We start from the raw sequence: 12042 nt of genomic DNA, 5'->3' as shown, positions 1-12042 counted from the left end.
AGTGCTTTACAAGACACAATACAACTTACTGAGTGACAAGAAGTCTTGTATGATTTCCCAATTGGGCATGCTACGAGATAAGAGTAGATGGGAACAGCATTGTGCAATTATTGCTCTTCCAACATCATCTGCTAACCCCAATATACAACAGCTTGAGAAAGAGAGAGAGAAATAATGAGACACATTGAGAAGGAAGAACATCCCCCTTCAGTTTTAAATATACAATTAAAGACTGTTGGCTCATGTTACACAACAGCACAGTCGGTGTGTTTAAGCAGTATTTATGTAGCAGACTGTTAGTTCAGGAACACATAAGACACCATGAAGACACTAAAGTCTAACTTGCCAAGCTAACCACAAAGACTTGACTCTTCATTTCCTCCCAGCTCCTCTGAGGTTAAAACCGGGAGAGGAAGCACCAGTGCAGATATAAGAATGCTACTGATTTTATTTAACACTCAGACACTAAGCTATTAAGCAATGTTTCCTACAACTTTCCATTTAAAAATAAATTGGTTCCACTTTAATTCATTTAATTTTCCAACTGGCAGCTTTCTTATAATAATACACCACTAACTGGTTTAACATTTTGGTCATAAATGCTAATAAGCGCAACCTGATAAATACTTCTTTTCAACTCCTGTGCTGATGCACTGACAACCTCACTTAAATGCTTTAATTATGTCTTAATGTCAGGTTAGGAGTTTGAGTGAAATGTTTCTTTTCTTTTTAATTATGATTTTTGCACTAACAAGACAATTCCCAAAGAACTAATGGTTGAAAACGTAGCACATTTCAGGGTGATGTGCAGTATGTCCTTGAAAAAAATGAGAAAACTGTCCAAGTGGAGGACAAAAGAAGAAGTGGCAGGCCTAAAAAACCATCTGCAGCAGATCAACAGTATCTGGAAGTCACATCACTGAAGCCTCATTAGAAATGGTCTCAGTGCCTGTCAGTTTTTGGTTCAAATCTTCATCAGTGTGTTTGAAGGTTGTCAGGTGAAAGGTACAACAGTAAGTGTCTATAGCAATCTGACAATACAGAGGAGGGTTTTTTATGAATGCAGAAAAGTACTGTCAGGTATCAATCCACCATGCAAAACCATCTGGAAAGCATAAAGCAAAGTAAAAATTTCACAGTTGAACTGAGAACTGAGTTTTCAAAGCTGAATATACGAATATTCCATAGAGATGCAGCTGAAATAAAAACCAATTCAATCCCAGATTCTCTGTTTAGTGCCATGCGATAGCTTTAACAGCACTGAATTGAACTAAGCAACTCAATAATTGAACTCTCTTGGTGATGTACAGCTGGTTTATGTAATATCCCAGTGTGAAAGTTGTTCCTACAATATAATTATAATAATGTTGCTCCACTTGGCAAATTGTATAAGCCTGATGTCACTACTTTGCCAACCAAAAAAAGCTTCCATTAGAAGTAAAGCCACTGGCTTCTGGGATGAGGTTGTGCTGGATGGATGTGTCAAGCACAGGACTTGCACCTATAAAATTGGGCTTTGTCTGAGTTGTTCCTACAATGTCAGTTTCAAACAGTGCATAAAGGGATACCAGATTATATATACATGGTTGCTACCTGGCAGAGCTTTAACAAACAATTAACTTGCAAGGTAGAGCGCACACAAAGACCAAGATCTGCCATATTGAGTTGTTTGATTACGTGAATGCTTATGAGATTTGTTGTTTTGTTTTTAAATCTCATTACCTTCTGTCCCACAAAGTAAGAACATCCAGCCATTTAGCTAAAGAGGAAAGTCTGGAAGCAGGCTTTATCCAGATTTTGGTATGGATTAAACAGAAAAGATGTAAATATTTTCTATTAATGTACTGAATTATTTTTATCTCTGTTTTTTTATTTTTTTCTCTGTGTCCCTCCCCTAAACCCAACCGGTCACGGCAGATGGCTGCCCATCTCTGAGCCTGGTTCTGCCAGAGGTTTCTTCCTATTAAAAAGGAGTTTTCCCTTCCCACTGTCGCCGTGTGCTTGGTCCTAGGGGATCATCTGATTGTTGGCGTTTTCTCTATGTTACAATATAAAGTACATTGAGGTGACTGTTGTTGTTATTTTCTGCTAAAACAAACTGAATTGAATTGAATAGGGATTAGCTTTGATAATAGGATTCCACCAGTGTGCACAAGATATCAAATACCGATTCATTTCCACGAACACTACATAAGAAAAAAACACTGAAATGAGTTGTTTGACTTTCCACAAACAGAATTTTCTCTCTGACCGCGAAGCGACCCCGCTAACTAAACACCAGACTCGACTTTTGTTGCATGTTGTGGGGCTAAGAACAACCTGGGTGAACAAGCCTCACTAGCCTGAATCCAGTGAAGTCTTGACAGGAACAGACATGAATAGCATCCTCCCTCCAGTCTCTCAGCAGCTTCAATCAAGGTGAGAAAGGTAACAAACTCCCTCAGCAGCCTCAGCGGCGCAGCACTTTGGCTAGCAGCACTCAACTAGTGTTGAACATGGCAGCTCGCAGCTGTGGATGTGTGCAGCAGCATTTAGCTTGGCTCTGCCGAGAAAGAGACATTACTCTCAAACAACCCAATATTAGGCCGGGTGGGGGGGTGCAGAAGAAAAAGTTGTTGCCCCCCCCTCCTCCAAAATGCCTGGCTGTCCATTATTTCTGTCCTGTGGCAATGAAGTGGAAGCCAGCTGGCTGGGGCCTTCAACAATAAACAAACACAACATTGTCTGGCTTGAACAAACAACCTGCAGTTTCCCCAGAGCCAACCTTCCCTCCCCAGCGATGATGAATATTCTCTGTCTCTTGCAGTCATATTTTTCTGTTGGCCGCGGCGGGTTTTTTGGCTGCAGGGCCGGATATTGATAAAGCTGGAACAGGATTTTCTGCACTGTATAATGTGGCTATCGCTCAGTGGTGTGTGAGGGATGCTATGGGCTTGGATATAGATATCCAACCTCTGGCTTTGACACACAGGGTGTCTGAGCTTTATGTGTAAACAGTGAAGCGAGAGGACTGTGTGTGTGTGTGTGTGTGTGTCTCAGTAATCACTAGTATCATGCTGTCTCTGACCTCTGAGCCATCCCGTAAAGACACACGTACGCTGACTACATTAACACACAACACACAGAACAAAAACAGCAGCTCACACTGCTCTATTTGAGCTATTTACCCATTTAATCCCAGTGTGTGTGCTGCGCTCCATTTCAACCAGCAGTAATGAGCTGTGGCTGGACTCTGATATGTGTGTGTGTGCGTGTGTGTTTGTGTGTGTGTGTGTTTAACTGTATCCCACAGTGAGGTCTATAGTGTGAACTATGTTGAGTCACCCAGCACAGCTTAGCATAGTGGCACCTCACTGTGGTGTGTGTTTGTATAGTTAAGAGGGCCCACTCTCTAGCACTCCTCCTGTGCCTCATTGAGTTCATCAAAAAAAGAAATCAGATTTAAACATACTCATGCGACCTTGCACAACTACACAAATGCACTTATAGTAAATGCAAACAATGTTTTGCCTTTATTATTTCGGAAGCAATAGGCTAACCTTATTACTGAAAGAACACTGCCTTCACTGCTGGACGTGGTGTTGAAATAAATTCATATAATTATTACTGTGTTAAGCCACATGTCCTGTTCCAGAAATTCAAATTGGGCCCCTGCGCATGTGATGCAGAAATGCACAGGAACACTAAGAAACTTCCACTGCTACCATTTGCTCTCAAACAAAGATCAGAGTCTAAGTTTATCTAGGTTTGGAAAGACTACACAGGCTACTCACTAGAGCTGGGTGATAAAATGATAACGATATGTATTGCGAAATAACTTTTCTCGATAGAAAAATTAAACTATTGCGATAGGCCTCATCTCTTTGTCCTCTTAAAAAAAAAAAAAAAGAACAGCCAATCCAAATTAAGTAGCGCAGAGCCGAACCAATCACAGCCGCAGCGTCACGTCACGTGACTTGTTATGTACAGCACAAGCGCCAAGGCGCACGTGTATTTGTTTTTGCAGCCGTGCAGCCCGGGTCATGAAGGAAATGAGTTTGCCGACTAGAGAAAAATCAACCGAGAGCGTGAGCGAAGGTTACCGAAGAAAAAACAGATGATGGTTCCAATGCCGAAGAGCTTGTCGAACGGAAGGGCCACAGAAGTTCCGTAGTGTGAAGGTATTTCGGCTATTTCAAGTCTGACAAAAAACAGAGTAGCGCGACTGTAAATTGTGCGAAAGCAAGTCTGGAAATACAATAAAGCGGTGCATGCTCAATCTCTGACTGAAAGCGCTAATTCGTCATTCGGATTTTGTCAGACTAAAGTAACTGTTAAAACTGTTTGAAAAGCTAAGCTATACAACAAGGAGAGATTGAGAATTTCCTTTTAGTTCTCAGTTTATTTGATATTGACAAAAGTTAGTCAATTTTGTCTGTTCTTCTGTAAAACGACCTAAGATTTATTTTTAGAATTAATATTTTGTTTCTAAGTGGAATTGACAATTTAGTAGTCTGTTTTGTTTGTTCTATTTTGAAACTTAAACGCTTTAGCGGCTGCGTTTTGTGTAGTTTGCAATATTTGCCTTTATTTATCTGAAACTGATGTCTCATGTTCCTTAAGTACATCTGCCCTGTTGAACTTATTATGGGAAATAAATATTTTAATTAAAACAAGCTGCTAATTATTTCACATTTTACTTGTGAGCAACGGCACATTTAAATCTTACAAATATAGTTATTTGGCTTATATCGCGATATATATCGTTATTGCCTGAAATGAAAAAAACATATCGTGATATGAAAAAATCTTATATCGCCCAGCTCTACTACTCACACAGGCATCATCTATGTCTTTATTTACCCGCTCTCCTCTTAAATGGATGGGCCAGTCTTGACCAAACTTTGCATGAACATTATCACATGTATGCCAATCGAGCTTCCCCCCACCCTCGAACCAGTTCAGGCCGTAGACAGTCATCTGTCTGTCTTACCTGCTTGTGAAATTCATGGTTGCAGGAGGGCTAAACCCCATCCCAGCTGTCACAGGGCAAGACATGGGTACAGCCAGTCTATCACAGGGCTAACACAGGAAGACAGCCAGGCTTCACTATATGTAATCGAAAAAGCATGTGTATGCATATGATATTACATATATAATCCAGTTTTGGCTGCAATTCCCAAACAATTAATGCAATATTTGCTAAATGATGCTAAAAGGCTGCACTTAAATCACATTGTCATCGTTTGATTGTAATCCACTGTGGTTTAAAACTTGTTTAATTGTTAACATATTCATGGATTTGACTGCAGGACTTACAATAACTATAATATGAGTTATACTGTATTTAGCTGAAGTGTAATATGTAACACTGTAAGTTATCTTCAGGAGCTTTCCATGTTTCTGAGTGAACCAGCTGCCCTTTGACCTCGACTGGTTCTGGCCCACTGTGGTTCACATTGAATTCATTATGCAACTGATGCTCTAATGACGAACATGCAGATGTAATGTAGCACAAGCAGGGGCCTTGGACCAAATAAATGTTTAATAACATATTACCCTTAATGGCTGACTGGCTGCCCGCTGATGAGCTACTGGAACGCATGGCATAACGAGCTGTTAGCCGCGATCTCCCCTTTCTCACATCTTCTCTGCTCTGAACACCCAGACTAAAACCATTACATTATGCATGAAAGGGTGCAATGAGAAGCTGCAAATTACTCCAAAACAGACATGTTGCTTTACTAATGGTTGGATTTATTACCCTTAATGGTGCCCATGTTCTACAGTCAGTCTCTGAATGGCTAATATGTAAAAATATAATTGCAGAATAATTGAAAATATGGTATTATGTAATTAAAGAAAACTGTCTGAACTGGATACTTTGATTTCACCATTTGGTAAATCTTTGATCGAATCAAACATTTAAACCAAATTAGTGTTTTCATACCAACTGATAACATTTTTTTAAAATCACTGACAAAATAAAATATTTATTTCCTTCTACTCTGGATACATTATGAGATATTTTCTATCAAATTAGAACAAACATGTTGAGATTTCCTTGGCTCCAAATATTGTGTTTTGTCAAAGCTACTCATGCTATGAACAAAGCTGCTCTTCAGCATTGGCGCCCTGATGCACCAGCCACAAAATATTAGATGTAGAAAAAGTTGCTCGTGTCAATGTGTGTTAGTGGGTGAATATATAAATGTTGTTTTTAAATGTTGTATAAAGCATTTTGAGTGTGCAAATAGAGTAGAAAAGCAATATAGAGTGCATCCTTAAAATATTACATGCTACAGCATTATTCCAAAAAAACCCTATAATGATAAAGTGAAAAAAACTAATTATACCAGAAACTTCTGATAAAAAAACTTGAAATTTTGAGTCATTAAGCCGTTAAGTCAAAATTCTGAGATACCTAATACCAAATAATAACTTGAAGATTTAAAAATTCAAACTGTTTTTTTTTTCTTTCTTCTTTTTTTAGTGTGAAAAACACTCTTCGATATATCTTCACTAACTTCAAATGTCAGCTTGTTATTATAGAGCAGAACCTGCAAAACCCGGAAAAGTTTCCTCTTCGTTTTCTGTGTAATATATGTTATACACTTTAGAAACACACACACAACAACAACTTTACTTTTAATATCCTTCATACTGTTCAATTCACTTTGAAGCCTAGGTGTTATCTGTGCTATTTGCAATTGCATTAAAGGTTAAGAACACCAAGTAGAAAGAAGAAGTGTGACATTTTCTAAAGTTATTGGCTTATTTTTCCTTTTTTCAGATAGGTTTTATAGTAAATATGATGCTGCAACCAGCAGTGCGTTTTATTGGAACAGCATAAAGACTAAAAAAAGACAGAAACAACTTGCTTGGCTCTGCCCAAATTAGTTAAATGTGTTTTTATGAGCTTTTGTCAGAGTTGTTGTATGCATATTTATTTAGCTCTGGACAGAACAGTAACTGCCCCTGCTTAATTAAGCTAACTAACAAACACTGTCTGAACTACAGTGTACGCATAATGTTTGGGTCACCAAATCTGAAGCCATGCTGGTGCATCCAGCGTGTAAGGATCTTGTTACTGGAGTTTTCAAATCGACTTTATTTACTTTGGCAGAAATTAAGAAAACAGGGTAGCATGCAGTTCTACAGCACTCTAAATCACATAGAGGAGAAGGAGAACATTGTGCCATACACCTCCCAGCGGTGGAGTGCCTACCAGCTGTCGGGCTCATGCTGAGAGTGCTAGAGTGCAGAGGCCTCTTTGTGGGGGAGCTGATTCCCACTGGACGCTTCTGGTTAAATCTTTTTTTTTCAGTCACCACAAGATTGTGCCTTCTTGAAACGAAAAAAAAAAAGCTGACAAAAGAATGTAAAAAAAAAAAAAAAGATCAACAATAAAGTACTTTGAGTGGAAACTTCATCAGCACACCTGCAGCAGTACATTTATCCCATCAACTTGTGTGAATTGTGCTGAAAATTTTAAAAAAAATGATGGAAATTCTACAGTTTTTTTGACGATACCACGTTACACACTTTAACATTTCATGGTTAGTTGCATAAAACACAGAAATCTGCACGTTAGACTGAGATGCTTCACCCTAACTATGCTTGTAAGCTGTGGGGACATAACTCAGCTGGCTCTGCCCTCTGTGATCAGCACTGCAGCAAAACTCAAAATGGCTTCATTCTTCCTGAGGTGGCATATGGGATCAGGGCTAATGCTGTAATTTCAACACTTGGAGTTATATCATGGCTGTGAGGTACAGGAGAGCTGGATACTGAATGTCCTGTTTGTTGCCAACTATGCTTTCTTTGGAAGGCAACTGGATCCTTGCAAGATTTGCAAGCTCACAATCACAAGAGAATCCGTTTTAGGAGTCTTTAAGCTATGAGTTTGTGCATGAATCACACAGGGTTGAGACCAGTCCGTTTCCTGTAGGGTCTAACTGGTCACTGCCAAGTTCCACCAAACTGCTTGCTAGTTTTCAAAGCTCCTCAGGCTAGGGCTTCTTTTTTGGTCTCCGGCGGTACCGTTCTTCGATCTGAGAATTTTTAGGTGAACTACTTTGCTAGATGTGCCAGCAACCATGACCTTTATCATGGTCCTCCTTTTTTGCAAAGTGCAAAATATAAAGATGTAAATACAGTTTTCTTGTAGTACATTTTCTTAATCTTATTAGGGAGATTTTATCTTAGCATATATTTACAATCATTAATCTCCTTTTAATTGTTAGTTATTCATTATAATTGTACATTTTTTGTAAATGGCATAACACACTCTGTGCTCTGTGTGCATGTTTGTGGGCCAAAGCAGCACATTACATACAGGGAGTAGATTACGACTCCCTTACCCGTACATGAACCCTGACACCAAAGCCAAGCTTTACCCTATCGACCGATGCTATGCTCAGTGAGAGATTGAGCAAGAAAGGATCTCCATGGTTACCACGGCTGCTTGTCATCTTCAATCCTGTGACCTTTTATGCACCGCAGATCAATAACAGTGAGGTATAGTCTCCTAGGTAAACAAGGGAATAGAAGACAGCTGACAGGAGTAATTGCTGACATTTCTCAGGCAGATTTCTGAGGCAGTCAGCAAAGCTTTTGGCTTCAGAATACAGACGAGACTTGTACAAGAAACTTGGAGCACATCTTTTTCTGTCTGTCTGCTGCAAAACTTAACGCCGGAACAGTCAGCGAACTTTTTTGTGTTTTGTGCGGTGCTGGACAAATTGGGCAAAGGTATGATTAAGTGACAGAACTTAAATCTGCTGTCAGTTCCGGCGCATCATCTTAAACTTTGCTCATATTTTGAGCAACTGTGTGCACAGTGTATGAAAAGACACCAAATCTGTAGTCTAATGAATGGGAGATTATAATTTAGCCTCACTATCCTTCACTTGAGGACGTGAGACAGCGTTTCTTCCGTTTCAAATCTCTTCCTACAGGCTATCTTTAAACAAGCCAAGGGACAAGAGCATAGGTAGAGGGTTGTCTTGGTGCGGCTTCATTCAAAGTTGTGAACTTCTAATTTGTTTTTTGGTCCAAGGCTGCCAGGCACAGCCTCTTCAACATTCATTTTCTAGCTTTCTAGCTCCTCGTGGATGAAGCAGCACCGGTGCAAGCGCCAGGCAGAGAAGAGTGTAAAGCAGGTAGTGATGGCAGGGTGAGAAGTAAAGGGACGCTGGAGTCAGATTTTGATTGGGGCAAGGATCACAGAAGCACACAGAAAACTGGTCAAATTGGCCTGTAAAGCAAGAGAGAACGAGGATTTGTGTTGCTGGAATGCCAAAATGAAGGTTTCATAGTGGGCGAGATGAAAGAACCGGAGAAGGGCTTTTTAATCAAAGGAAGTGTTTCTGCTTCTCTTCCTTCTTATTTTTGCAGCATCTATTTCTTGCTGTCAATATCGAACAAAGGCGCCGTTTGCTGCTCAGAGATCTGGTCATGCATTATGCATTCAGAAAAAGAACACCGGAAGATGAGGTTTAAGTTATTTGTGGTGGTGGGGTGGGGGGACAGCCCCACAAAATAATATCAAAAATAATTCATTAGTGGGTATTAGCACAAATCTGACATGTAGCTCACAAAATGATATTTCTAGTTCATTAAAGATTTCATGATCACTGACAATTCTGAATATATGCATCACTAACAAACTACCAGCTTTAATAGCTTATATAGCTGAATGTGTGTGTTGTTTCCTAGGATACTTACTGTCACTTTTTCATGACAAATATACTTCCAAACATATAAATCAAACGGGTTTGTTTTCCAGAGAAATGAGAAAAACCCAAAGAGGGTGGAACCAGCTGACACAGCCAGTTAGGGACAGAGACAGGTGGACGAGTACTTTTATGGCAGTAATACATTCATTTGTTTGCAGTTACAGGTATTACAAGAGCACTCAAAGAGCGCAGCTCCCCCCGAAGGACAGGAGGATATAGATATATGTTTTTATTACAGCATACTCAGCCTGCTATTATAGCAACATACTAAAGTCTGACCTTTGACCTATGACCATAATAAATTTGTGTATTTTATTATCTATACCCATATGATTAGAAGCCTTTGGCTTCTATAAGATGCAAAAACTTGAGATTTTAAGATGTATCCATGCCATGTGTGATTTTGCTAAACTTTCTGCTTTGATTTTGATTTTGTTGTCAAGTACGTTGACCTAGGCATGCAGGTTTACGATACTGTTGTGAAGTTTGAGGACGGTCTATAAAAACTGCGAGTGAATTTCACTTTTGATGTGACCTCTGTCACGGCTGCGACAGTAGACGTGTGGAGGTGAGGTAAGGACCCAACTGCAGGCACTGACTTTTGCAGCATCTATTTCTTGCTGTCAATATCGAACAAAGGCGCCGTTTGCTGCTCAGAGATCTGGTCATGCATTATGCATTCAGAAAAAGAACACCGGAAGATGAGGTTTAAGTTATTTGTGGTGGTGGGGTGGGGGGACAGCCCCACAAAATAATATCAAAAATAATTCATTAGTGGGTATTAGCACAAATCTGACATGTAGCTCACAAAATGATATTTCTAGTTCATTAAAGATTTCATGATCACTGACAATTCTGAATATATGCATCACTAACAAACTACCAGCTTTAATAGCTTATATAGCTGAATGTGTGTGTTGTTTCCTAGGATACTTACTGTCACTTTTTCATGACAAATATACTTCCAAACATATAAATCAAACGGGTTTGTTTTCCACTTTGTGTGGTTCGTTAGTTCAGGTGTCACACTCGGGTCGGACCAAAACAAGAAGACAGAGGTTCTTTTGCGGGAGGTGATCTCGACCTCAAGAATTCGACCTCAGTCCAAACCAACTATCACGTGTACGGTACAAGTTTGTCCCATATGCTTTGTATTCTCAAAGCAGGAAGGTACTATAGATGTGCAAAGGTCTGTAACTAGCCGTGAAATGAACGTAATTCTCTGCTTTCTCACACAGCATCTTCTTCCTTTACTCACTTGTGTTAGTCTGCCACTCCGGAAGCTAGCTGAAACTAAACTGAATTAAAAGAAATAGAAATTCAAAAAATTAAGACAAAAAAAATGCGTAGAAGTTACAAAAGTATAATAAAGTTGGTAATGATGAAGTTATGGCATGAGCTTTCCTGCTGAATCATAAATCCCCTGGGGACTAAAAGTATATTCTTCTACTTACATTATGTCATGTGCAAAAAAAGCACGCATCTCTTTCTCTTTAGAGATGCAGCTATGGATAGGATGAAGCTGCTGGTACTTAATCAACTTAAAGTGAATGATGAACCTCAGGCATGCAAGGAGAGCAGCAGCAGCAGTTGTTGGAGCAGTACGCCACACCCAGACGAACAGGGATCAAATAAAGAGGGGGAAACAGAAGAAACACAAGCCTCCTTTCTCATTTCTCCCACCAGAGAAGCAGGCAGAGGCGGGGAGGAAGAGACGCGAGGAATAATGAAGAGCAATTTTAACAAAAGTAAGACATCCTTTCTTCAGAGCCGTCATGTTAAAGTGCTGTCAGTTAATTATTACTTGTGGCACAGCCTACTGCTATATTTTACAATCCCAGATGCCACACATGTATAGCAGTGTTCATGACAGCTTTTATACATAAGTCATGTTTTAAATAAATTCAGGATGTAGGAATGCGTCAGAGGATGTCATTTCTTGCCTCCCCCCAACATGATTTGTATATCCCAGCTGCTTGTCAGGCCTCCACAAAGGATATCTCTGCATCCTCAGTTATTGATCCCCTGTCCTTTTGTATTTTGGGAATTGAGACATCCTTTAATATGGTGTGCTGAGATTTATTTCCAGGTCACGGGCAGGAGGACGGGCCAAACGAGAGGAGGAGGCACAAAACAGAGAAATGAGAAAAACCCAAAGAGGGTGGAACCAGCTGACACAGCCAGTTAGGGACAGAGACAGGTGGACGAGTACTTTTATGGCAGTAATACATTCATTTGTTTGCAGTTACAGGTATTACAAGAGCACTCAAAGAGCGCAGCTCCCCCCGAAGGACAGGAGGATATAGATATATGTTTTTATTAC

Source organism: Oreochromis aureus, linkage group 17 (genome assembly GCF_013358895.1).
Source record: "Oreochromis aureus strain Israel breed Guangdong linkage group 17, ZZ_aureus, whole genome shotgun sequence".
NCBI classification, from domain to species: Eukaryota; Metazoa; Chordata; class Actinopteri; order Cichliformes; family Cichlidae; genus Oreochromis; species Oreochromis aureus.
This window is presented reverse-complemented; position numbering follows the sequence as displayed.